Source organism: Eptatretus burgeri, chromosome 2 (assembly GCF_056783735.1).
Source record: "Eptatretus burgeri isolate ZD-2024b chromosome 2, Ebu_testis_v1, whole genome shotgun sequence".
In the NCBI taxonomy this organism is placed as follows: Eukaryota; Metazoa; Chordata; class Myxini; order Myxiniformes; family Myxinidae; genus Eptatretus; species Eptatretus burgeri.
In genome coordinates this window covers 126,591,507-126,617,896 of record NC_140962.1, presented here as the reverse complement: position 1 = coordinate 126,617,896, position 26,390 = coordinate 126,591,507, and the positions used below count along the sequence as shown (strand labels likewise).

Genomic DNA, 26,390 nt, shown 5'->3' with positions numbered 1-26,390 from the left:
GAAGTGAAGATAAATAAATTATAAGGAAAAAGTTATTCAAGCTTGTGAAACTATCCAGATTCAGACACCTATTAGCATAAAAAATAAATAAATAAATAAATAAATGGTATTTTCTTTCTTCTTGTGAAAATATCCAAATAGTGTCCTTATTTGCCCCATTGCTGAGAGTTAATATGCTCATATTAAAAGGGGATTGTTAATTACCAACTAAAATTCCTGAAAGTCTCTGTTGTGTCCAACTTGTTAACCCCGTGTACCCTGCCCCATCCCTTTCGCTTCCACAGATCTCATGCGTCTATTCCCCACTGTTTTGTGCTTCCCTCTCCCATCCCTCTTGTCTCCTGCTCCCCTTGTTATACGTTCCGTGTATTAGCCCTTATACGAGCCTCGACATTGTTTCTAAAATAAATTAATAAAATGCACTTTTGACTAAAAGTGTGATCATCTTTCTATGTAAAATGGTTGGAAATCACGGAATTCTGGTGAGCGATGCTTCCAGCGCCATTCCGTGGTGGCGGCGGTGTCTGCCCAATAGTCCTATAAGTGACAATTTCAAGCGAAGAAATACAAAATTAACGAGATTATTTTAATGAAAGAAAGGAAAACTTGATAGTCAAATAGGATGGTGAAGCTCCAACGACAAGGCAAAAGTCATTATCTGCAGCAATGAAGCACCAATCCTTGACAACTATCACAGTTTGTTCTAAATAAAACTGAGGTCAACTGCTGTGCAACACCAATACCTGTTGTTCGATATCTGTCAATGTATTGGTCACACCGGAGGGAAATTGTGACTGCTCGCACGTGTGCAAGGAAAAAGTAATTCAGTCTCTCAGTCAATTTTATCATGTAAATGCAAATGTTTAGTCCATCAGTTACTGAGTCAGTCACAAGTAGTAATGCAACAATTTGGGTTGTTGATTCATATTTGCAGTTTCATAAAAGTTGTTGAATGAATAGTTTCAATTAGGAATTGTTAACACGTTACAGTTATTCAAGTATGGGATGCCCGAGCAATTTCTGAGTTCCTACTCAGTTTGTAGTCAATTTTCTGGAAACATGTCACCAATAAAAGTTGGACTTGAATCTTGAAATAGTATTCTTCAGTTCTTCTTTTAATGACCTCTAAGATTGTTTGTGGGTAGGTATTCCCACCCAGCAACAGATTAGTTCTTCATTAAAGCTGATTTCCAAAATGAAAAACAAAGCAGAAAGACTTTCGTGTTGATGCAGCACATGCCTGATGGACCAAATGGTCCCCTCCTGCATTAAAGTTCCTTGTATTTTGTACAACACATAATAAACCAGTACGGCAGTCGGTAGAGCGCATACCTCTGTCAGGCTGAACAGTTTACGTTTGAAGTTCACAAATAGGCTGGATCTGCATCCGTACCTGAACCAAAATCTAATCGGCTTGTTGTAATCTAACCAACTCATCCACCAAGTTTCATCTGAATCAATCCATAACTTTTTGAGATATCATGCTATATATCGTTTTTGGCCCTTTTCATAAATTTATGAGATATCCTGCTCACAGACAGACAGACATACAAACAGACAAACAGGGTTGCAAACACAACCTCTGTCCACCTTCGGTGCTGGAGGTAATGATTAATTAAGAAACAGTTTAATTAATTTTTCATTTTGCTTTGATCAAATACTCACCCATAATTTATAAATTGAGGACAAATAATACATTGGCACAAAGAAAAATAAATTGGCCAGGTGTACACATTTTTAATTTTGGCTACACAAAAAAACCCCAAAGGACGCCTTGGATTATCTCAAGACTGTTTTCATCAAACAGGAATTATTTCAATAAATATATAACACACAAACCTGAGCTGCCTTCACAACCAGTGGCAAACCTACAAAACAATTTACATATGTTTGGAACTTACCATGAATGCTGGCCTGTGAAAGGTCTAAGTTATACAGAACGAGAAGGTACCCAGGTGAGGTAGAAATGAGCATACTCGAACAATCTGGTGTTAATCGCATGCGCATCAGAGAATGCGTGTGGAAGAATGTTCGATGGGGACAGCCTTCCTCTGTGCAGCTGGTGAGACAACAATAATTCCGGAGTGAATTTGTAAATCTACAGGTTTCAGGAGCATCAGCAAATAAGTTGTGCTAAGCCAAGCATAGTTACGTTGAACGAGGCATAAGAAACACATGGACATGAACGTTGGAGAAATTACAACGGTCAATTTAAGTTGTCAGTACACAGAAAATGTATCATAAAAGGCTGAGATGCAACACTAAATTAATGTAGATAGACATCATTTTCCTGTCTCCCCAACTCATCCTTTAACCCTTACCTGTTTGTCTCCCAGACAAGCACATTCCCATCAAATCCAGAAGTGACAAGAAGACCATCCAGAGGCTCAAACTCTATGTTCTTCACCCAGCTTGTATGACCTCGCAAGCGGCTGACTGGGCACGTCAGACGGCGCTGGTCCCACAATGCCACTGTGGCATCATCAGAACAGCTAGCAAAAAGTCGTCCATCCAGAAACCTGCCACAAATAGTTGTGTTAATAGTAATGATGGATAACAGGATGATTTCACAACAATTCCCTGCAGCACATTGAGGTTGAGTGAAATATAAAAAATTTGTCTCAAAGTGTGGCTGTTTCATGCAGAGGGAGTGACTCAGTCAATGTCACCCAAAGATTTATTTATCACCCACCCAGCCTTGCAGAACCTCCAGTGTCTAACCAAACAACTTTCTTTTCAATGAGAACAAACCTCATGCTACAGTTACTGGTTACATGTATGTTGCAATAACTGCAGTTCAATAAGTGTATTCTCTTTATTTTTGACAGTGATCTAAAGCTCATGGAGGAGTGTTGTGTGTACAAATCACATACAGGACAATAACATAAGGAGACAACTTTGTACATTTATCCAAAATATATGGACATTAGTAAACTATTTGGACAAATGCAAACTGGGATTTGTTTACAGGGACAAAAAAGAACCCTGTTTATACCAGTTTACAGGACAAAAAATAAATTACAGAAATATGTGGTGGAGCAACAAAACTTCATTGTGTCCCGCATTCACCTCCATATGTAAAATAAAAAACTATAAAGAGGCATTCATTTCTTTTATCTTAATTCTACAAATCCATGTCTTTCCTTCTCGACTCCCCCCTCCCGCCCCCACCCCCCCCCCACCCCCCGGCTTGTGTTATCTGTATATGATTACGGAGACTGTCCAAGGGAGTTGGCAAGTGGTTAATTGTTAGTCAGTTACTCTGCAATCACCTGTCGATCAGATGTCTCGTACGACCCCAATTAGTGACGGCCAAGATCACATGTCGAGTTAGTTCCTTGCCTGCCATTCCTTCCTTGTAGTTAGGGAATTTTAGCAAAATGTATTGACCATCTGTGAAAAAACTGCTTACCAAAAAATTTCTTCACTAACGTATTCATCTAGGTGTCTACTAAAACCTATCAATTAGTGCAAACCCAAATCCTTGTGGAAAATTCTGGGGAGCCAATCAAAGTTCGGGTGCTCAGAGGGCCTGCGGGAAAAAAAAAAAAAATCGGAAAAATTAACTTTTGCCAATATTGACTTGTGGGATGTCTAACTCGGGGTTTTGGGGGGTGCTGAATTGATTCCAACCATTACATTTGAGGAAAAATGAATCCCTGGCCGTAAAATATTGATATGATACATTTTTAGATATCTCAGACTGTGTTTTGCGGTAATTTGGCTCAATTGATTCAGATTCCGGTTTTGAGCAGTTTTGACTTCCGACTTCCGGTTCCGGTTTTGAGCAGCGAGAAGTCTCCTTTGGGGCTCCCTGCTGACGTTCTCAAAGCTAAGTTTCCGGTTGTTATTTGTCCCGTTTTAACTGTTTAATTTTCTCACCTACATGTTACTGTGTGTTACTAGTTCGGTTTTGTTTCAAAAATCGTGCTATTTTGTGAGTATTTTTGTCGACGTTCTTACCTGTGCTTGAGGCCGAGGCGTAGGCTTGAGGCCTACCGGTTCCACTCGGTGTTCGATCGTTTTTTTTTTTTTTGTTGTTTTTTCTCCCCATTACCTTCATTTTCTATCCTCCCCATTACCTTCAATTTTGATCCTCCCCACTTTCCAAACATCCCCCATTCTCCCAACTAATCTCTTTCTTATCTCAAAAAAAAAAAAAAAAAAAAAAAACCCCTACAACAACAACACGCTCACCTTCTCCCGATTCTGCTTCTTCTTCTTCCTCTTAACTTCCTCCTCGTCTTCTTCCTCGATTTTTTTTTGTTTTGCACTTCCATGACCTAATCTGTTGAACTCTCTCATACATTATTTTTAACAACAAAAACGATCTTATAATGCTTCATCTTCCTCTCTCACACATGTGGTACTCTTTACTGTTTCACAATGCACTACTCTTCTGCTATTTTAACAGACTGCTCTCATTTCGAGCTCTCCTTCATTCCTTGCCTAAAAAATCCAACTATTACAGCGCTTCTTCTCTCCATGCTCTGAATTCGCCTTCATTGCACCCATCAAGAATTGTGTTAAATCGCATCTCTGACCTAAAACTTTTAAAAACCACAGTTTGCCATGGATGCTCGCTTTCCATCAACCATTCTTTTTTTCCAAATTCAGTGCCAACTCACCCCCCTCACCCCTCACTCTCAAAGCAACCATCCCACTCTTCTCCCTCCAAGCCTCCCTCTCACCTCTCTCAAAAATCCCCCCCTCACCTTTCTCCCACCTTTCATCCCCCTCACTCTTCCTTCTCAAAGTTTCCCCCCTCTCATCCACCAACCTGCCTCCCTCCACTGCCCTCTCACCTCCATCTCTTCACTCCACCTCCTCAAATCCTCAACTGCCTTCTTCCTTGTCTCTTGTCCCCCCTCTCCCCCAGCACCACAGAGCCTTTTCTCCTCCTCATTCGGCCCCCTCCCCTCGCTGTTCTGCAATACCCCACACTCCTTCAGCAACCCTCCTTACCTGCCCCCCTCGTCCCTTGTCCTACCCTCCCCCTCCCCCTCCTGCACCCAAAGCCTCCTCCCCTTCCTCTTCATTAAAAGTGTGGACCTCAAATATCCGGGGCCTTCGCTCAAACCTTTCAGATCTTTCCATACAGGTTGCCACTGACAAACCAGACATTATCTGCCTAACAGAAACTTTCCTCTCCCAAGACGTGTCTGACTCCCAAGTATCTCTCCCTGGCTACTCCCTCTTACGGTATGACAGACCTGAGCCTCGTCCTGGTGGAGGTGTTGCTCTCTTCATCAAAGACTCTATTCCTCACTCTCCATGCACTGCTCTCACTCCCCCACACCCCCAGGAATACCTCTGGCTTCGGCTTTCCCTCCACTCCCACCTCATGTTTATATGTGTACTGTACCGTCCACCGAACAGTGATGACTCCATCTACATCTCACTATCCGAAAACATGGACCATCTTCTATCTTCTCATCCAAACTCTCTCTTCCTCTTATGTGGTGACTTCAATTGTCATCACGCCAGTTGGCTAGGTGTGGGTACCTCTCTCACCTGCCATGGCACCTCAGCAAAAGCTTTCTGCGACTCATTGGGACTGACTCAATCGGTCAACTTCCCAACCCGGATCTCAACCAATGGTACTCCATCTCTTCTGGATCTGATTTTGACAAATTTCCCTGACAATATCTGCTGCTCTTCCTTCGCTCCAATTGGTTCTTCTGACCACGTCCTTGTTAAAGTGGACATCTCTCTGGCTGTTATGAGAGAACCACCTCAACGCCGTCGAGTCTGGCATTTCACTCAAGCCGACTGGCAGGGTCTCCGAGCAGCCATCAAACTTACAGACTGGTCTCCTATCACTACTTTCTCAAATATCAACTCATCCTGGGAATTCTTTCAAAGAAACTTGCTCTCCCTCATGCACAGATTTATCCCCTCTCGTGTTCAGTTGTCATACCCTTCCTCCCGCCCTTGGTTTACTGAAGCTTGTGGCGAGGCAGTTGTCCTGAAACAACTTGCCTTTGCCTCATGGAAAGCAAACCCAACTGAGGGCAATCTCAGTTCTTTCCACAAAGCTCGGAACAAGTGTGTATCTACCCTCAGGAGAGCCAGAAAACAACATCTTTCTCATCTCAAGTCTGAACTCTCAAACCTCTCTCCCTCCTCAAAATCCTGGTGGCGTTTAATCAAATCTGTTTCTGGTGTATGTTCCCCCTCCATCCCCTCCCTTACCTCAAATGGCCGCACTGCTGATTCCACACGTGATAAAGCTGAATGTCTAAACTCGGTGTTTGCAGCTAAATCTTGTATCCTAAACCCATCACTAACTCTACCCACTTTACCCAGTCGCACCCAACTGTCCCTGGACTCTGTATCCTTTTCTCCTGACAAGGTGGAGAGCTTGCTTTCAAACCTCGAGTCAGATTCTGCAACCGGTCCAGACGGCATCAGCCCACGTGTCCTCAAAGCCTGCTCTTCTGCTCTTGCTCACCCTCTCTCTGTTCTATTCACCCTCTCATTTGCCCAAGGTCATCTGCCATCTGCTTGGAAATCTGCTAACATCACTGCCCTGCATAAAAAAGGTGCAAAAACAGATCCCTATAACTACAGACCAATCAGCCTTCTCCCAATCATCAGCAAGGTGATGGAATCCATCATCGCCTCAGATATGAAATCCTTCCTCTTCTCCAATGGCTTGATTTCCAATCATCAATTTGGTTTCAGACCAGGTCACTCTACCCTGGATATGCTGCTTCTGCTCTCCCATCAATGGATGGAGGTCCTCAATGCCAGACAGGAAATCCGAGCCGTATCCCTGGACATATCACGTGCTTTTGACACAGTCTGGCACCCTGCCCTACTCACCAAACTCTCTTCCCATGGTATTCAAGGCCATCTCCACTCATGGCTCGCAGACTTCCTCTCCTGTCGCAGTCAACGTGTGGCCCTAAATGGAGTTCTTTCATCCCCTCTTCCTGTGCAGGCTGGAGTTCCTCAAGGTAGCGTTCTGGGCCCTGTTCTTTTTCTGGTTTTCATCAATGATCTCTCGGACTCTCTGGAAAATCCTCTATTTCTCTTTGCCGACGACTCCACCCTCTGCCGTACCATCTGTCATCCCTCAGACCGGCAAGCAGCAGCTTCTTCACTCACTGCAGATCTGGATAAAATCACAAACTGGTCCAACACGTGGAACATGTCTTTCAATCCAGACAAATCTCACACTCTCACCATGTCTCTTCGAAAGGACCGTTTACAAAACCCCCCCATCCACTTTCTCAACAATCCTCTGGAAGAAGTCTTTTCTTTCAAGCTTCTGGGTCTCACTATCTGCCATGACCTTTCCTGGGAAAGTCACATTTCCAACCTCCCCTCAAAAGCCAGTCACCGACTGGGAATCCTCCGTCGTGCTAAGTCCTTCCTCGGCCCTCTTGAGCTCCTGACCACTTACAAAGCTTTTGTCCGTAGCCTGATGGAGTACTGCTCTCCCCTCTGGGCTGGTGCTCCTGCCTCCCACCTTTGTCGGCTTCACGCTGTCGAAACCAGGGCATTTACGATCATCAGCATCTCCCGCAATGAAGCTGAGTCTTTGGGCCTCTCACTCAATCACCGCAGGTTGGTCGGTGGTCTTTCTGTCTTATACCGACTCCTCTCCAGCCTTGCCCCCCCTGCTCTCTCTGCGATTTGTCCCCACCACATTTCCACAGGGCGCTCAAGGTCCGCCAACAACCCCCTTCTGGTAAAACTACCTAAATCACGAATCACTGCTCATCTTCACTCTTTCATTCCTCTTTTTTCCCGCCTTTGGAATAAACTTCCTCACTCTATTCTTTCCCATTCTTCCCTCCAGGCTTTCAAAACAGCTGTTCACCACCACCTCTTATCTTCCCCCATCCAGATCCTCGATCTTTTCTACCCCCGATAATCCACCCAAGCCCACTTCCTTCATTTCTCCTACTTTCCTTCCTGAAAGTCCCTGAAATGTCCATCTTCTCTTCGCCATGTTCCCCGTCCCATCCCCATCCCTCTCCCTTCCACAGTTCACCTAATGTGTCTGTTCCCCACTGTTTTGTCCCTTCCACTCCCGCCCCTCTTGTCTCATGCCTCCTTGCTGTGAGTATACAAAAGGTATACAAAAGGTATACAAACTACCTTGGTATACCGACCAAGGTATACAAAAAAAAAAGGTATACAAAAGGTATACAAACTACCTTGGTATACCGACCAAGGTATACAAAAAAAAAAAAAAAAGATTGTTCAAATTGTGCTGAAACCAGCAAACAACATTTTTGAAACCACTGCTTTATTGTTAGTTATACTTGTGCTCATGCTCAGTAGAATTATCTGTGTTAGCTGGCGTTAGCCAAGAGCTTTTAGCTATAAAATTGTGTACCGGACTCAATAGAAGTTGAATATATTCAACGTAGAGTGGACCTATTAATGTTAAAACACATCACTATATGTGTGTTCTGTCTGTTTTGTGTCAAAATTTAATGTCCTGTCTGTTATTTACAAAAAAGTCATTTTTTAGGACAGTATGGACAAGGATGTAACCACACTCATGCGTGAGGCAAAATCCTCCAGTGGTCTAAACAGAGGCCGCTTTCAGAATGAGTCTTCTCATAAGTCTTGGGTTCAGACTCTGAACCACTTCTCATTCATTCACCAAGAGCTAGAAAGAAGCATAGTCAAATACGGGGTACCTGTCCACACCGACGTTAAAAGAGCCCAAATGAAGAGAGATAACGATGCTGTCAACACCATAGTTGGGTGGTTGGAGGAAGTCAACCCTTTCGATGCCACATGGGACAAGAAGACTCTGGTGTCCTTCTCAACTGAGTTCAGCAGCACTCCCGAAGAGCAAGTCAACGCTGATCAAGCAGAAGAAGTTGGCAGAGCCATACAGGCTAAGATGGATGGGAAAACTGTTGTGGATGCAATGGAAACCAAACACAAGGTCAAATCACTTGCAAGCCTCAGATCTGGACCCAAACTCAATGGCGAGAAGCTGCTCATTGACTCACTGAAGCTATTCAACTGCCTCATTATCATCAGTGAGTGTGAAGTCAAGACCAAAGAAGCTCTGCACTTTGAGTTGACACCAAAACCGATGTCTCCGTTTGACAAAAATCAAAAGTTGCGAAAGCCAGACAAGGCTGCCCGAGCAAGGTCCCTGAAGGCATGTGTGGCACCTGTCGAACAACTCCCCTGCACAAGGCTTGTGGTTGAAGGTGGGTGGCTCCTGCACAATGTCAAGTGGGAGGCTAACCTTACTTGGAAGGATGTTTCCGAGAGCGACCTCCGGTTTGTGAAGTCCATAGGGAGCCATCGCCTCCGGATAACGGTGGTCTTTGACCGATATGGCAGCTCCACCAAGGACCATGACCATTTGAGACGAACAAAGAATGCATGCAGTGACATTCAGATTCGTCTGGATCTCAAAATCATCATTGCAAGAGAAAAGTTCCTCGATAACAAGAACAACAAAGCCCAGCTCGTTCTGTTCCTTGCTGAGACATTTAGTAGGAATGGAGTCAGTGTACAGCAATGCTCCGATGATGCTGACACCTCCATCGTCTGCGCAGCTCGAGATGAGGGCTGAGGACGCAGACGTCCTGGTTATGCTGATTCATCATTTTGCAGACCATCTGATCTTCCTCACGACAGCTAAAGAAACATCTTACGATGTCGGAAAGATCCGGGAGGCCCTCCCAGAGATATACCGGAGGTATCTCATCTTCTTGCACAGCTTCTCTGGCTGCGATACAGTGTCTGCAATTTTTGGGTTTAGCAAACCAAGTTTGCTAAGCAAGCTCTGCAAGACTGATGAAGCAGAGAGGGCAATGGACGTGTTTATGGACATCCGAGCAGAGAAAGGTGATATCATTAAAGCAGGCTGTGATCTTTTCATGCTCATGTTCCATGTGAAATCCTCCAAAGACTTGGAAGACTTGAGATTCGACATCTTCAGCAAGCGAGCTGCTACTGGGAGCATAAAACCTGAGAAACTCCCCCCGACAACAGGAGCTGCAGCACAGCACTCTCTCTGAGCTTACCTCCAGACTAGAGACTGGCTGATGCTGCAAAGTCCATCGTTGGATACCCAGGACTATGGATGGCAACTCAATGAGCAAGGATATGCACTAGTCCCTTCTACAGACCCCATTGCACCAGACTACCTCGTGACGTTTGCCAGCTGCAACTGTGCGGGGGACTGCAGTTCACTCAGGTGCTGCTGTAAAAAGCAAGGAGTCAAGTGTATTTCTGCTTGCGGCATCCGTCATGGTAACTCTTGCCTGAACATAAACCAGCTGGATGACAAGAGGAATGAGGAAGATACTGGGGAGTTTGATGAATAAGGTTGTAAAAGCTGACGAAGCAACATATCCATTGAGCACAGTTCTGTTAACAAATGTCAATAAAATACATTTTATATGACCAAGGAGTGTTTTTTTCTCAAAAATAATAATCGTTGGAATCAATTCAGCACCCCCAAAAAACCCTAGTTAGACATCCCACAAGTTAATATTGGCAAAAGTTAATTTTCCGATTTTTTCGCGCAGGCCCTCTGAGCACCTGAACTTTGATTGCCTCCCCAGAATTTTCCACAAGGATTTGGGTTTGCACTAATTGATAGGTGTTAGTAAACACCTCGATGAATACGTTAGTGAAGAAATATTTTGGTAAGCAATTTTTTCACAGATGGTCAATACAATTTGCTAAAATTCCCTAACTATTGTCATTGTCTTGGAATCCTCACATTCCTTTCATTTCAACATTTTATAATGCATCTGGAGATAATTGTTATAGGTGCTGTTTCTTCCTTTTTTTTTCGCTCTCGCATGGGAGATTTGTGGGTGGAGTTTTCCCACGTTCAGCCCTGGAAGTGAACACATGTGATATGCGATGACGTATGGCAGGGAGCATGAGGCCAGCCCAGGTAAAAGGTGCTCTACGGGCCTGCATGGAGGGACGTGGTGAAGTCGGGGTGATGGAGATTTCAGCCAGTGTGCTGGGTGGAACGCTCTCCTCTTTAAGGCCCTGTCACACCTTGAAGATTTAGCCAACGTATGCCTGACTTATGCAAAATTGGGTTAAAACGCCGGCACAGGTCGAATACGTTATGGGTAAGTTTGTATACGTTAAGAGCACGCTGAAAAACACTGCCATACGTCGTAGTACGCTGGCTTTCATCATTGTAATTTGCGGTTGTCCTCAAATTTTAGCATGCATGAAATTTTACGACGTATGACTCACACGTTCCGCTACGCTGGCCATAAGTTGTAGGCACGTTATGCGATTGTTGACACACGTTACTTGTAAGTTACTCCTAAGTCGAAACACGTCGAGGTAATGATTAGCGTACCCGAAACTTATTTATAACCTATGAGTAACGTGTTGTCGGCATGTTACACGATTGTTGCACACACGTCGAGGCACGTTATGCGATTGTTGACACACCGAGGCACGTTACTTGTAAGTTACTCATAAATCGAAACACGTCGAGGTAATGCTTAGCGTACCCAAAACTTATTTCTAACCTATGAGTAACGTGCTTTGAACCTATGTGTAACGTACCTCCAACGCATATTGACGTATGTAGACGTATTTGATCGACGTCTTCCGGACGACCACAGAACTTGCTGAACGTGTTTCGAATTTACAGCTACCGTATAATGGCGTATTGGCAGCGTTTAAAAAAAAACAAAAAAAAAACAATAACTTCCGATATTTCGTCGTGTGCCGTTACGTCACGTCCGATTGCCTCTTCAGTTTGCTCATGTCTTATTCTTAGTTCCTCCTCTGTGAATATTTTCTGTTTGAGGATATCGTCACGTCGACGTCGAAACTTAAAAGCAAATGTCCGAATATATTTTAAAATTCGTGATAGACTAATAAAAAATTATTTTAAAAAAAACAACAACAACAATTTCAGATATTTCGTCACGTGCCTTCACAGAGCCAAGGATAAAAAAATAAAATGTGCCTTGACAGAGAAAATAAGTTTCGGGAATGCGAAACATGACCTCGACGTGCTTCGACTTATGAGTAACTTAAGGCCCAGTCACACCTTGACGTTTTAGCCAGCGATGGCAACGTATTAAAATTTATGTAAAACGCTGGCTTACGTTGAACTTTTGATGTTTTTTTTTAAAGATTCGGACGAATTCATAGCGACTTGGTCTTATGTATAACGCATTAGTAACGGACACAGAATGTTTCGTTGTGTTATAGATAACTTATACCAATGAATGCTGAACCTGTTGTCGGCCTACACAACCTATGCCCAACGATAGTCTAACTTAGGCATAGCGCGTTGCACGCATCGCCGACGATGTCGTGACGTAGCCTATTAAAAGGCTGATGCACAACGATTCGAATCATAACTGCCGTAGAAATGGAAGTGTCAACATCGCAGTCACACCTTGGCGATTTTGCCAGCGTATGCCGACTTAAGAAAATTGTGTCTAAAACATTGGGGCACGTCAAATACAGTATGAGTAAGTTTGGTATACGTGAGTAGAACGCTAAAGTACGCTATCATACGTCGTAGTAAGTAGAGTACGTCAAGAAATTTTAAACATGTTCAAAATTTTACGACGTACTTGGCGTATGACACACGTTCCGCATGCGATGGGGATAAGTTGTACACACGATATGCGGACGCTTACACACGTCCACAAAGGCTACTTGTAAGCTACTCATAAGTCGAAACACGTCGCGGTAATGTCTTTTTTACGCGAAACTTATTTCTAACTTATGTTTGACGTGCTTTGAACCAATTCTTTACGTAGTCCCAACACACATTGACGTATGTAGACGTATTCCAATGACGTCTTCCGATCGACAAAAAAAATAAATGAACGTGTTTCTAACTTACAACTGCCATATAAAGACGTGTTCCCAGCGATTTTGGGAATTGGTATATAAAAATGGTGTTCATAAAAGGGGAACCCAACAGTGTTTTTGAGTCCTTTTTGAGTCGATGTCCATGTCAGCAGTAACAGTATCAGTATCAGTATTAGTAGTAGTTTGTTCATGTTGTCAGTAGTAGGTGAGTGTGAGGGGGAGGGTGTGGGTTATGATGGATCCTCCTTGCGTCCGCGTGTCCATGGGTAGGAGACATCTTTTCACCATTGTTCGAAGTTCTTCGCGGCTAATTTTTTATGGGGCTTTTTCAACAATGAGCTATGGCTTGTTTTTACGATTTAGGTCTATTCATAATGGGTTCGACAAATGCACAATGAACTAATAATGTGCATAGAGCGCTTAGATAACTTATAGATACGGTATACCAACGAATAATTACCGTGTAGTCGGCGTTCACAAACTATGCCCAACGATAGCCTAACTTATCCATATCGTGCGGCAGTTTATCTTTGCCGGTGACGTGGGGTTTGCTATTCATAGGCTGCCACTCAACGATTTAAATGGCTGCATTCTCCACTATTGAAAGTAGACGCTTGCGCTCAACAATTGGATTTTTTTTACACTCAACGACTTTTAAACGGTACCACTCAGCTAGTTTCATTGTTTACAATGAACGATTTAAATTGCTGTCACTCGCCTTTTTTTTTTGACGCTGGCGCTCGGAAATTTTAATCGTTTCTATTGAACGTGCTAAATCGCTCAAACTCCACTATTGAAAGTAGACGCTTGCGCTCAACAATTGGATTTTTTTTTTACACTCAACGACTTTTAAACGGTACCAATCAGCTATTTTCATTGTTTACAATGAACGATTTAAATTGCTGTCACTCGCCTTTGTTTTTTTACGGTGGCGCTCGGAAATTTTAATCGTTTCTATTGAACGTGCTAAATCGCTCAAACTCCACTATTGAAAGTAGACGCTTGCGCTCAACAATTGGATTTTTTTTTTTTACACTCGACGACTTTTAAACGGTACCACTCAACTATTTTCATTGTTTACAATGAACGATTTAAATTGCTGTCACTCGCCTTTGTTTTTTGATGCTGGGGTTTGGAAATTTGAAGCGTTTCTTCTGAACGTGTTAAAACGCTCAAACTCGACTATTTTAAATAGACGCTGCCGATGGACAATTGGAATCATAGCCAAGCTAGACATCGAAGTGTGAACATCCTCGTCATGCCGAAGAAAAGTTTGAAGAATGCTGCAAATAAGTGTCCTGGCCGTGGACGCTGACGCAAGGACGATCCATTATACCGACGTCTTTCAGCCTATGAGAAACTTAAAAGTAACGTCTGTCGACGTGTGGCAACGATCGCGTAACGTGTCAACAACACGTTAATCATACGTTAGAAATAAGTTTCGGGTACGCTAAACATTACCTCGGCGTGTCTCAACTTATGATTAACTTACAAGTAGCATGTGTTGACGTCTGTCAACGATCGCAGACCGTGCATACAACTTGTGGCCAGCGTAGCGGAACGTGTGAGTCATACGCCGGCATACGTCGTGAAATTTCAAGCATGCAAAAATTTGAGGACAACCGAAAAGTACAACGTTTAAAGCCAGCGTACAACGACGTATGGCAGTGTTTTTCAGCGTGCACTCAATGTTATCAAAACTTACCAATAACGTATTCAACGTGTGCCAGCGTTTTAGAAAAAAATTTCAAAAATCGGCATACGTTGGCTAAAACGTCAAGGTGTGACTGGGCCTTTACAAGGAACTTGTGTCGACGTGCGTCAACGATCGCATATCGTGCCTACAACTTATTCCCAGCGTAGCGGAACGTGTGAGCCATACGGCGAGTACGTCGTAAAATTTTCAGCATGCTTGAAATTTCCCGACGTACTAGACGTACCACCGTTTTTCGTTTTTCAGCGTGCTCTTAACGTATACCCAACTTACCCATACCGTATTCGATGTGTGCCAGCGTTTTAGACACGTTTTAGACAAGTGCAGCACGCTTTGCCTAAGTTAAACTATCGTTGGGCATAGGTTGTGAATGCCAACAACAGGCTAAGCATTCGTTGGTATAAGTTATCTATAAGACAACGAAACGTTCTGTGCCCGTTACTAATATGTTATGCATACGACCAAAACGTTATGAATACGACCAAAACTTTAAAAAAAAAACATCAAAATTTCAGCGTATGCCAACATTTTACATACATTTTTATACGTTGCCATTGCTGGCTAAATCGTCAAGGTGTGACAGCTCCTTTACCGAGAGAAAAACACCACAGCTGTCTTGCCTGTCATTGCCTTTTTCTCTTTACTCTGGAGAAGACAGTAGCTGGTAGCCTCTTGCTTCGCTATATCCGAAGATAGCCCAGAATTCCTGCCTTTATTCCCGCTCGCTCCGGCTTGTCATCACTTCACCAGAAACCCGTTCACCATGCTGTGAACCAGAGAAGTGGATATAACTCTCCTGCGCAGCTTTTTAGCTCACCTGGAATGTAGTTCCGGGGAGTTTATGGGATGGTGCGTCAACCATCCGTACATCCACAAATGCTTGCAACTTCTCTGAAACTACACATACGATTTTTATTAAACTTTACCACAAGCTTCACACCCTGGACGTACCAAAGTATGTTCATGGCATTAAAATAAATTGGTGTTTGAGGGGATCTACAGATAGAGTTTGTGGAGGGTTGCATTCCTTCAAGCCCGTCTCTCGGTGAACTGCAGTTAGAGAGAAGGGTGGTTGACATCAGGTCAGGCCAGATTAGATCTGTGACATGCTACAGGTACCATGTAAACCTGTACAAACCAGTTTCATGGTCGGGTGTCGGTGACTAAACAGTCTCCCCCACCAGGTTTCCTGGTGAGGAGGGTGTATGGATGTGGACACGCAGCAGGATTAAAAACAAAACCTGTCAAAGGGTGGAGCAGCTCCTTGTGAGCCAACGGCCTTCCATATATAGTGCTCAACTGTGTCTGCGAACATCCTCCTGCAGTTGGGTTACTTTTTTAGGAGGTTGGTGGCAGGATTTGCACTCAGGCCACCGTAAATCCCTTCACTCCGCAAAACATAAGAAAAACGCAAAGAAATCTGAAAACCCACTCCGTGGGAGTACCACATGTGCAGATAGCCTTCGGAACCCCCACTCTGATGATAGGAGGAAAACCACGGTGTAACTTTCCTGGGTTAGATTGCTGTAGTATGGTCAGGGTGGTGCTGAGGTGTCATCCACCAGACGCATCCACATGAGGGGAGCACGTAAGGGCAGGTTAACCTGAGGAGGTTGCTCGGGGTGGGTGCCTGGAATGTCCTGTCCCGAAGAAAGGATGATCACCTATCTCTCTTATCATCTGAGTTCAAGCGTTTGAACATCGGTATTGCAGCACACTCTGAGGTTCAGAGACCGGATAGTAGTGAGATCATGGCAGGTGGTTACACCTACAATTGGTCTGGTTGCTCTGACGGTTACCATGCCAAAGGAGTTGCTGTTGCTGTGTCCAATAAGCTCACCCCAATGATAATTGAGGTAACACCGGTCAACGAGTGTGTTATGAGACTAAGGATTCCTCACTCCTTCGGTGTCATTTCCCTGGTTTCTGTCAATGCTATGACTCAGGCGAGTGATCTCACCGTGAAGGATGCATTCTATGCCACGCTCGAGTGTGGTTGATCAGTGCCCCAGACGAGATACTCTTCCAGTCTTGGGGGAGTTCACTGCATTGACTGGAACTGATAGGAATGGTTATGAGACGTGTGTTGGTCCATATGGGTCTGGAACTGTGAACCAGAACAGCACTAAGTTGCTTGACTTTGCAATAAGTCATGGACTTAGGGTAGCTGGTTCATGGTTTCATTGCCCACAGGCTCATCGCTGGACTTGGCATTCCAACGCTGGTGGTGTGGCAAAGGAGATTGACCGTGTGCTCATTGATGGTCGCTGGAGGATGATCCAAAATTGCAGGGTCCACCGGAGTGCTCAGTTCCTCAATATCGACCACAGGCTTGTGGAAGCAACTCTGAAGTTGCAGCTTAAATCTGGGAGAATGGTATCATCCCAGCCTAAGCTGGATGTTGGCAAGCCCAAGAATGAGAGGGTAGCTGAGGAATTTGCGAACAGGCTGAGTGGTGGAATTGGGGGATCTGCGTGCTTTGGGGAATCCTGAAGAGTTGTGGAGTGCCTTCAAGACCACCATCCTTGATGTTGCCGGTGGATTTCTTGGAACTCGCTGTGGCCGGTAGGGTTAATTGCCAAACTTCAATATACCTAAGTACCCACGTGGCAAAGCTACCGGGGAATTCACACCCTCAACAGACCTCGAGCGGAACGAGCCGTTACCGTGCTCGAACCGTGTGTAACCCGAGCAGATGGTTACCGAGGCCCGTCGGTCCAAATGAACAATTTACTGCTTCGCTATTTCTCAACAGGCACCGTGCTAAGCCAATAAAAGAAATGACAGTGAATGGAGCTGGGACATTCAACCAAAAGGGAATTTTTTTTTTTTACAATAATCGGGGGACGAGGGGAGCACGTAAGGGCGGAGTTATCCGAATAAAGAAGAGCATCAAATGTACAAGCAATTCCTTAAACAATTCTACTTAGAGACAGGGCCCATGGACACACACACGCAAACACAAATGCCCCAGAAAGAGATGGACCTCGACGTCTTTATTGCCCCTTCAGCTCGGGAGGGAAGACGACCTGAGGGAAGAGAACGTGGCTGGCTACCTGGCCGCGTTCACGCGGCTGGACGACCGCACCTTCCCGGAGCACCATGCGCCAAAGAACGGAACAGGGCCGCTGAACCCAGAGGAGGTGAGACGAGGTGATCTCCCGTGATGAGATGGTCGACCGCTTGTTGTAATGTGCCAGACGAGATGCCTCAGATGCGCGGGATGCAGTCAGCCACAGACCCAGACAGAAGCGCGCTCGAGCAGACGGGACGCAATCCTCAATCCATTTTCCGTCGTTTTTGGGGCACGGTCTGCTCCCCCATCACCTGCTCCCATTGGGTGGACGGCATGTCGCGGCTCCGCCTTCTTGAGAAGGACCTCCCCGGCTTTGGTCCGCATGTCGCCCATTGGGCGGAAAATGACGCATACCCTTATTTGGCGCAAAGCCAGAATGAAGCGCTCCGTGCCCGTATTTGGGGCCAAGTCAGAGTGAAACGCTTCGTGACCATATTTGGTGCGAAATCTACACCGCCTGGGGCATGGAATTCCGCCCATGCACATGCCTGCATGCCGGCGAGCGTGCAATGAGCTCGGACAATGCCGCGAGCAGAGTGTTGTTGTTGCGGTAAAAATTCTATCTATAAAATAACTTTGCAGCGCACGTACACTTAATTCCTATTAGACATAGAGAAAAGGGAGCCATCCATCCACATTTACTTAACAAAATAACTGATGGAAATAACTACGGGGACCTGAATGTTGAGTGCTCATGGCTGCCAGATTCGTAACAATATATCTCTACGTGTCTCAGTGTCTCAGTGTCTCAGTGTCTCAGTGTCTCAGTGTCTCAGTGTCTCAGTGTCTCAGTGTCTCAGTGTCTCAGTGTCTCAGTGTCTCTGTGTCTCTGTGTCTCTGTGTCTCTGTGTCTCTGTGTCTCTGTGTCTCTGTGTCTCTGTGTCTCTGTGTCTCTGTGTCTGGAAGGTGGTCATGTCTGGACAGTGTTTGTCTCCAGACGTGTCCTTGTGGCGTTTATGTCCGGACGTGGCCTGGTGGTGTTTATGTCCGGACGTGTCCTGGTGGTGTTTATGTCCGGACGTGTCCTGGTGGTGCTTATGTCCGGATGGGAGTTTGTCTCCGGGCGTGTCTGAGCGATGTTTGTCTCCGGCCAGCTTGGCTCCAGACGCGTCCGGGCAGTGTTTGTCTCCGGACTTGTCCTGACAGGAGTTTGTTTCCAGACGGGTATTTGTCTCCGGGTTGTGTTTATGGTATGAGCGGTAGAAAATGGATTTCAGACAATATTTTGTCTCAATCTTCACTGCTATTCCATGCAGAATCATTTTGATGAGGCGGTATGAATCGTAATCAACGCTCTACCGCACGTCTGCCTTCCCATCCTCTCACCTTACACCGTCTTCCCTTCCCCCCTCCCTCCCTCTCTCCTTTCCCATCCACCTCTTCTCTCTCCCCCACACCTCTTTCCTTCCCCCTCTTTTTCTCCCTCACCCCTTTCGTATTACCGTCAGAGAAGCGATGGGTGGTATTTGCAAGTAAAGATTAATGTATGTTTACATATCCCTGAAACGTCTAAATAAATGCAACGTTGTTTTTCAGTGAAAGCTACTCAAGGTTTTTGGGTTGTATACAGTACGTAGTGTAGCTGGTAATCCTACCGACCACCTCCATTTCCACCCAATCGATGTTGACTTCCCCTTTTTCTCCAATCAACCATCCTCAATTATACCCATTCTATATTTTTTTAAGGTTCGTTCTCTCCTCTCTCTCATCCCAAATGCAAACACGTGTCATTCAACTGCAACGCCTCTGGAAAAGCAGAGTTTAACAACAATGACAGATAGTTACCGAATGTTGTTGACACAGTCTTCATGAGCATACGGCACAGTGTGAACAAGGCGGCAGCAGCGTGGGTCAATTAGTAGCACTTGGGACTGTTCACAGGCGGCAGCCAGAACACTACTACACAGCACACACCAAAGCCAAAAAAGTAACATTGTATTAAAACATGTGGAAAGTGGAAAGTGCAAAGCGCAGCACTACGAGTTGTTTAACTGTATTAATGCAACATAGTTCTCTAAAAAAAAGATTTGACGAAGAAGCCACACAATGTCCCGTAGTAGTGGCAATGTCAATCACAGAAAAATGTCTTGGTGAATACGAGCCACTGACTTGGTGGATAAACACTTAAAGCCTTTTTGCTCATTTCAACATTCTACTGGATTTTTCGGCCTATAACTCGACGTGACGTATAAGTTGATTTGGCTAATTTTCCATTTTTATTCCCTTCATTCATAGATAAATCGATTTGGAGTACAAGGTGAAGCTAGATCCACGAAGGTAGTTAGCAAAACTGTCAATGAGTCAGAAATAATAATAATAATACCATTCCTTTCACACCAAAAAGGTGCATAGGGCTGTCGAGGCAGTTTCATTGGGAAATATAGTCCTGGACGGGTCGCCACTCCGACAGAGGTTACCTTGAATGGTTACCTCTGTACACTGGTACTCATCTCATTCTGTACACCTCAGAAGGATGACAGGCTGAGTAACCTCACCTAGTGTGACTTCAACGGTAAAAAAAAATGAGCTTAAACTCAGGACGCAAGCCAGCCATCTTAACCGCTAAGCCAACACCAGGCTTAGTTTGCTATCATATAGAGGTAGAGTATTTAAAACAAGCTACATTCTCGCCAACACCATATTTCCTTTGTGCAGCCATATTCCCATCATATTCTTCAGCGAACTTAACAACTTCCAACTAAAAGCTGTCATGTACAACTCACATGACTTTACGGAAGGCATTTTGAGATGACGTAGTGAGGATGGATGCATATGATTAAACATAATTGGTGAGTGCATGCTCATTGTTGATTGGATAATTACCTGTGCCACATTACACCTGGCAAAGCCCATTTGCAGGTACAATGGTGCAATGAGCATAGGTAATGGACTGCTGAGAAGTAGAGTAATGTGATATGGTCTGATGAGTCATCCGTGCCCATGTTCTCAATGAATGGATGTGTGCACGTGTGGTGACAGGGCTGGAGAGCTCCCTGCACTGAATGCCTGGTTCCAACAGTGAAATATTCAGGCAGTTCCATAATGGTGTGGCGCACATTTAACTGGCATGGTCTGGGTCCACTCGTCCCATTTAATGGTAGGTTGATGCAGCATACCATGCTACTGTTCTCAGTATCTGCATCCCATGAGGCAGCATTTCTTCGCTACTGGGAGGTGTGTCTTTGAGGAAGACAATGCTCCAGTCCACAGGGCGCATGGTATCACCGGGTGGTTTGAGGAGCATGAAGATAAAGTTACAAATCGTCCATGGCCCTCCGCCGGACTTCAATCCCAGAGAAAATTTGTTGGACCGTTTAGAGAGGTGCCGAAGACAACGGCTTCCGCCACCATCAAACCAACGTGAATTGGAGGACTTCATTGTGGAAGAATGGTGCCACATTCCTGCAGAACAGTTACAGACCCTTGTTGACTCCATGCCATATCACATCCATGCCGTCTTAGATACATACACATGGTGGCCCAACAACCTACTAAGTGACATTCTGATGGTCTTTCCATTTACTTTTTCTCTGGATTTATTTATTATTCTCTGGAATCTAAAGCTCTCAAAATTATTGGAATCTCCCCTGATGAGGCCTAACACAAAGTATGTTGGTCTTGCATTGCATGCAGATCAGTGGTCTCTCTGATTTCTACCATCTATTTTCCAACATTTATCTCTCTGCTCTATCAGTCCCCTGACCCTTCCAGGCAACTGCAGGATTTTCTGTTTTTATCTTGCCAAAACGAAGTTTTTGCAAGATATGTTAGTCAGCTTGTATGTTTTTTTTTTGTTTGTTTGTTTGTCTGTAATCACGTATAAAAAATTCTGCAGAGCACAGTTATCATTGGAAATTTTTGTAACTTCGCATATCAGAGGCCTATAGAGGTCCCTTTCAGTGCATAAAATTTTGAAAATCAAGGTCAAAGGTCAAGGTCACTGTCGCAAATCAGGGGAGTCGACAAAACCCTTATTTTTTGAGTAATTTTGATTGGATCGTCTTCAAACTTCATGGGAATATAGTTCATGGTCTGGCGCTCAGCTGATTAATTTTTGGTGGCAATTGGCCTTGACCTTCATGGTTAGCGCCGAAGGTCAAACATATTTGACCCCAAGGTCAAATTTTCAAGTTTTAAGAACCATATCGTGTAGTACCTCAAATTGAACACCTCGATGAGTGCTTTCTAGATATGTCAAGCTTGAGACATTATGACGTCATTTGGTGACGTTATGAGGCAAAACCATATTTTTCATGGTTACTCTGTAGAACGATTCTCATCGGAATCTCTCGTAGGCAGATATTCCTCAAGGAGTCGCTCCTGGTGGATAGCAGCTCTGTTCACCTCAGTGTGACCTTAAAGAAGTCACACGTGGTCACCTTTTGGCAAGATACGGGTCACCCTGCGGGTGACATTGGTTTATTTTTGTTTTTTTCTGCTTCACTCCATTGGTTTCTGTGGTCGAGGGAAGAAAACGTTTGCACAATCTGGTCTTGTACCAGTAATAGTGTTGTGGGGTTTGAGTTTCGGTGTGAAGCACGACCGCAAGGTGGAGCAGTAGAGTCGGCTCCACCGAACGTAGTGAGGATGGATACATATGATTGCATGATATAGCAGAAACATAGCAGAAACTGACAGACATCGAGACCCAGAATCTAGATCGTGCTTCTCGGAGAACTCTGAGAGGCACAGGTCCCTCACAGGACCGTGGTCGCCAATATTTTGATAGCGTGAGGTAGGGTCCACTTGTCTCACTCCAATTTACCGAAGTACTCACGCCGTCCAACTACCGGGGAAACCACACCCTCGGACGACTCTGTCCGATCCGAGTCGCAGTAATGGCTCGGATACAGCATAACCGAGCGGAGTTACCAGAGCCGTCGGACCAAATGCACAATTTTCCGCTTCCCAATTTCCAAAAACGCACCGTGCTAAGCCAATGAAAGAAACACAGAAACAAGCTGAAACATTCAACAATAGGGGTATTTATTTACAATAGGCAAGGAGGGAACACACAAAGAGCAGAGTTATCACGACTAAAGCAAGGCAAATAACACTGATCTGCATCATTTCAGAGGTCGAGGTTTTCTCAATGGTACTTATATGTTTTTTTGCATGCTGAATTTAGAAATGTATCTCATTTCACTCAATCAGGTCAATTTTTCTTTTTTTTTATGTCAATTTTAAGGAAAATAAATAATCAAAATTTTTGTTTTTTTAACTAGCATTTTTAAAATTCAAAATTAGACTTACATTGACAGAAAATGTACAAACTATAAATAAAATGACGCACATGTAACATTATTGTGAAATTCAACATTAAAAAATCAAAGGAAAACAGCGACTGCTGGAGCGACTGAAGTTGCGTGTTGCCAGAAATAACGATTTATCTATATTTTTCTGAAATTGAAATGAAAGTAATTGAGAAGGACTTTCTTCCACATTAAGTGTACTTGTGTGTCATTATATTGTGACGTCCACGGGACTTGAACAGTCCCGCCAACGTAGAATGAGCCGAAACGTTGGAGGCGGTTAATTTTTTTATAACCCAAGGATGGCGGTTTTAATCGCTCTCTAGCAAACAGGACGAGCAAGGTGGCACGAGTCGCTTTTCACCGAGTTAATAATGTTTATTTTTTACACAGAAAATAATAATAAGACTCAGTAAGATGAGGGATCCGTGGGCGATTCGACGAAAGGTGGGGTGGATTCAGGCGTGGGGGAAAACACAAATGATTCCAATGGATATACGAATCTCAAACCCTCTAAGGCGCCAGGTACACACATACACACACACACACACACACACACACACACACACACACACACACACACACACACACACACACACACACACACACACACACACCGCAGCTAGTGGTCAGGCTTGCCCATGGTGTCGACGTAAAAGCCACTGGATTGATGCCGGACGAGCTAGCGTTGCGCCCGTCAGGGGCAGGAGACACGGTGGTGCCGAGGTTCCGTCAGCCCTTCCGCGCAGAACCGCAATTTCCGGCCTGTGAGCTCCAAACCAGCCACCGTGGTGCGGTTCCTGGTGGTGTCGACCTCCTGGTGTAGACCCAAGATGGTCACAGCTGCCAGGGAGCCAGTTCTAGTGCCAAGATGCGAACAGGAGAGGGAGGAAGGTCCGCCCGCCGTTCGGTCCCGTACTCCGAGCCAGCAGAACCCGAGGGCCAACCGAGGTGAGACATGAGGCAAAGCAAGGCCAGGAGACACAACGAATCAAGGAACGAACAAGCGCAACCAGAGAGAGCTCTGTGCTGCCACCTCGACGAGAGCTTTTCCTTTCTCACTCCTCCTTTCTTCCTCTCCCAACCAGATCGCTTTTTCTACTCGAGTTTTCGTCACTTCCAATGGAGCCACTTTATTGGCCCTCTGCCTGTCACCTTCCGGCAATCGTCATCAAGGGGCGGAGCCATCCGCAGCACCGCCCTGTTACGTCACGGCAAGCCGACAGGGAATACTAAAAGGGGATACGCATAAACACTTACCCTAACCCGTCTCCCTATCTAATTACATGACAATTATGATTTCCCCCTTAAAGAAATGGACATTTACTCGACAATTTATCACCACTGAATTGTTACTTATTACATCGAGATACTGGTACAACTCGAATAGCATGGCATACCTAATTAAACATCCTAATTTCCCTTTGAATGCATACCCCCCCTCCCCCCTCAGATGTAACAATATGTTTAGTTTGTACATTTTCTGTCAATGTAAGTCTGATTTTGAATTTTAAAAATGCTAATTAAAAAAAACAAAAATTTTGATTATCTTTTTTTCCTTAATATTGAGATAGCATAAAAACTTGACCTGATTGAGCGAAATTAGATACATTTCTGAATTCAGCATGCAAAAAACATATGGGAATCGTTGAGAAAACCTAGACCTCTGAAAAAAATATTTCAAATGCAGCCCAGTGTAATGTACAAGGAACACATGCACTTAACAGTTTCTACTTATAGACGGGGCCCAAGGACACACACACGCACACACAAATACCCAAAAGAAGATGGACCTCGAGGTCTTTATTTAAGGTTTCCAGCTCGAGGGAAGATGAGCTGGAAACCAGAGCAATCTTAGACCTGTCCACCTCGTGTGGTCTGACGTCCTGGACCGGCGGGACTCAAACCCTCAACCACAATGTCACTCCAAGTACCCGGGACGGAGTGTGAAGGGCGGATGCCAACCAGCGCGAGCGCGGACGAGGCAGCGAGCGCCAGCAGGCAAGGCCAGGTGATCCGGCAGACCAAAACCAACTCTCAACCAGTCGGATCGCACCGAACAATTAATTATTCACTCCTTCTCCAGAGGGGAGGAGCCGCCTCCTCCGACCCGCTCTCCCTCACTGGACGGTTTTGGCACGCACATGCGCTCGTCGCCCCCGTGATTGGCCAAAAGGGGCGCCAAGTCCGCTGATTGGACTGGGGGGGGGGTGACAGGCGCCACGGCGGACCACCCCTCAAACAGGAAGAGGAGTAACATTGTCCTGCGTGAGCTCTCATTGGCCGACCGATGGCAAACTCACTCGCATCTCTCTGATTGGTCCAGAGAGACGCCAAGTCCTTCTTGAACTCCGCCCACAGCGAGCGTTATAGTGTCAGGATGGAGCGCTGGTGTTGTTGTAGTTGTAAGTGATGTAAAAATGTAAAAGAAAACCCTATCAAAATAACTCCGCAGCGCATGAACATTTAATTCCCATTAGACGAGGGACGGGACCCGAACTAGAAACACGGACTTACCGATATAACTGATCTGTAGGGACTCTGGCTGTTGTGTGCAGTACGCTTCAAGATTCGCAACAACAGTACGTGCCAGTTACCTTAACACCAGAATTCCATGGTCTGTTGCAACATTGGTAGTTAATTACTTTTTCCCCATTCATCCGTAGATACGTGAACTGCTCTGTTAAATATAGAAGAACAAAATAAATGCTCTTAAAAGGTTATGGTCATCCGGTGCAAGTGTTAACTAGTTATATCACTGGTAAACGATCGATCACCATCATCATTCATCAATGTTATTGCAGCACACACACACACACAGGCCCTTGGAGCTGGCGGCCCGTGTGTCGCGATGCGGTAATCTCTACCCTCGTGTCCCCTTTCTGACCCGTCTGGCGCGAACTCCAAGTTGAAGACGGCGCCGTGCGCGCGACTCGGCATCGGCACACGTTCCACGGGCTCGAGCGCGCGGCACAGGGCGTGCAAGGGCGCACGAGCGCCCACGCCCGCACGGCGCGTGCCGAGCCAGCGCAGCACGGGAGCCGAGCGGGGTGTGGAGGCAGCGAGCCGGGACGATGCTGAAGTGTGCTCCAGCCTCGGTCCTTATCCCTCGCTGGGACATGCGTGACTGCTTCCTTTCCCGAACGGACAAGACAGCACTGAGGGGGGGGGGGAATCTCGTCGCTTTACCGCCGGAAAATCGAGTGGCATTTTGTTCGACGTAACCGATGTATTCGCCACGCGTTAATTTTGTTTCACTTTTCATGCGGTGCAAGAAAAAAAAAAAGTGACGATCGGTGAAAAAGGAGGAGGAAGTACCAACCGAGCTAACCGATGCTGATTATATACACTTCAAATTGGAAACCCGTGTACGTACGCTTTTCTTCATCAATAAACCAATAAAATGCATGATTTCCTCGCTTACACACGTTGTACAACGAAACGAGATGAGTTAAATTCCCACTGCGCCAAAAAAAGGTTAACGGGAATCCCCAGCGGAGCACGACGGCCAAACACCAATCTTGATGAGGTTGAAATC

General features: G+C 45.1%; 1 pseudogene across 1 annotated transcript in view; it reads right to left on the bottom strand.

The window, feature by feature from the left end:
- LOC147033030 (DDB1- and CUL4-associated factor 10-like) overlaps positions 1 to 26,036 on the bottom strand; it is a 300,685-nt pseudogene extending 274,649 nt beyond the window's left edge. The window contains exons 1-4 of the transcript XR_015055434.1: positions 25,720 to 26,036; positions 19,386 to 19,499; positions 2,322 to 2,519; positions 1,902 to 2,059 (exon numbers count right to left, since the gene is read on the bottom strand). The product of XR_015055434.1 is annotated as a DDB1- and CUL4-associated factor 10-like (transcript). The remainder of the gene's footprint in view (positions 1 to 1,901; positions 2,060 to 2,321; positions 2,520 to 19,385; positions 19,500 to 25,719) is intronic.
- Between the last annotated feature and the right edge of the window lie 354 nt (positions 26,037 to 26,390).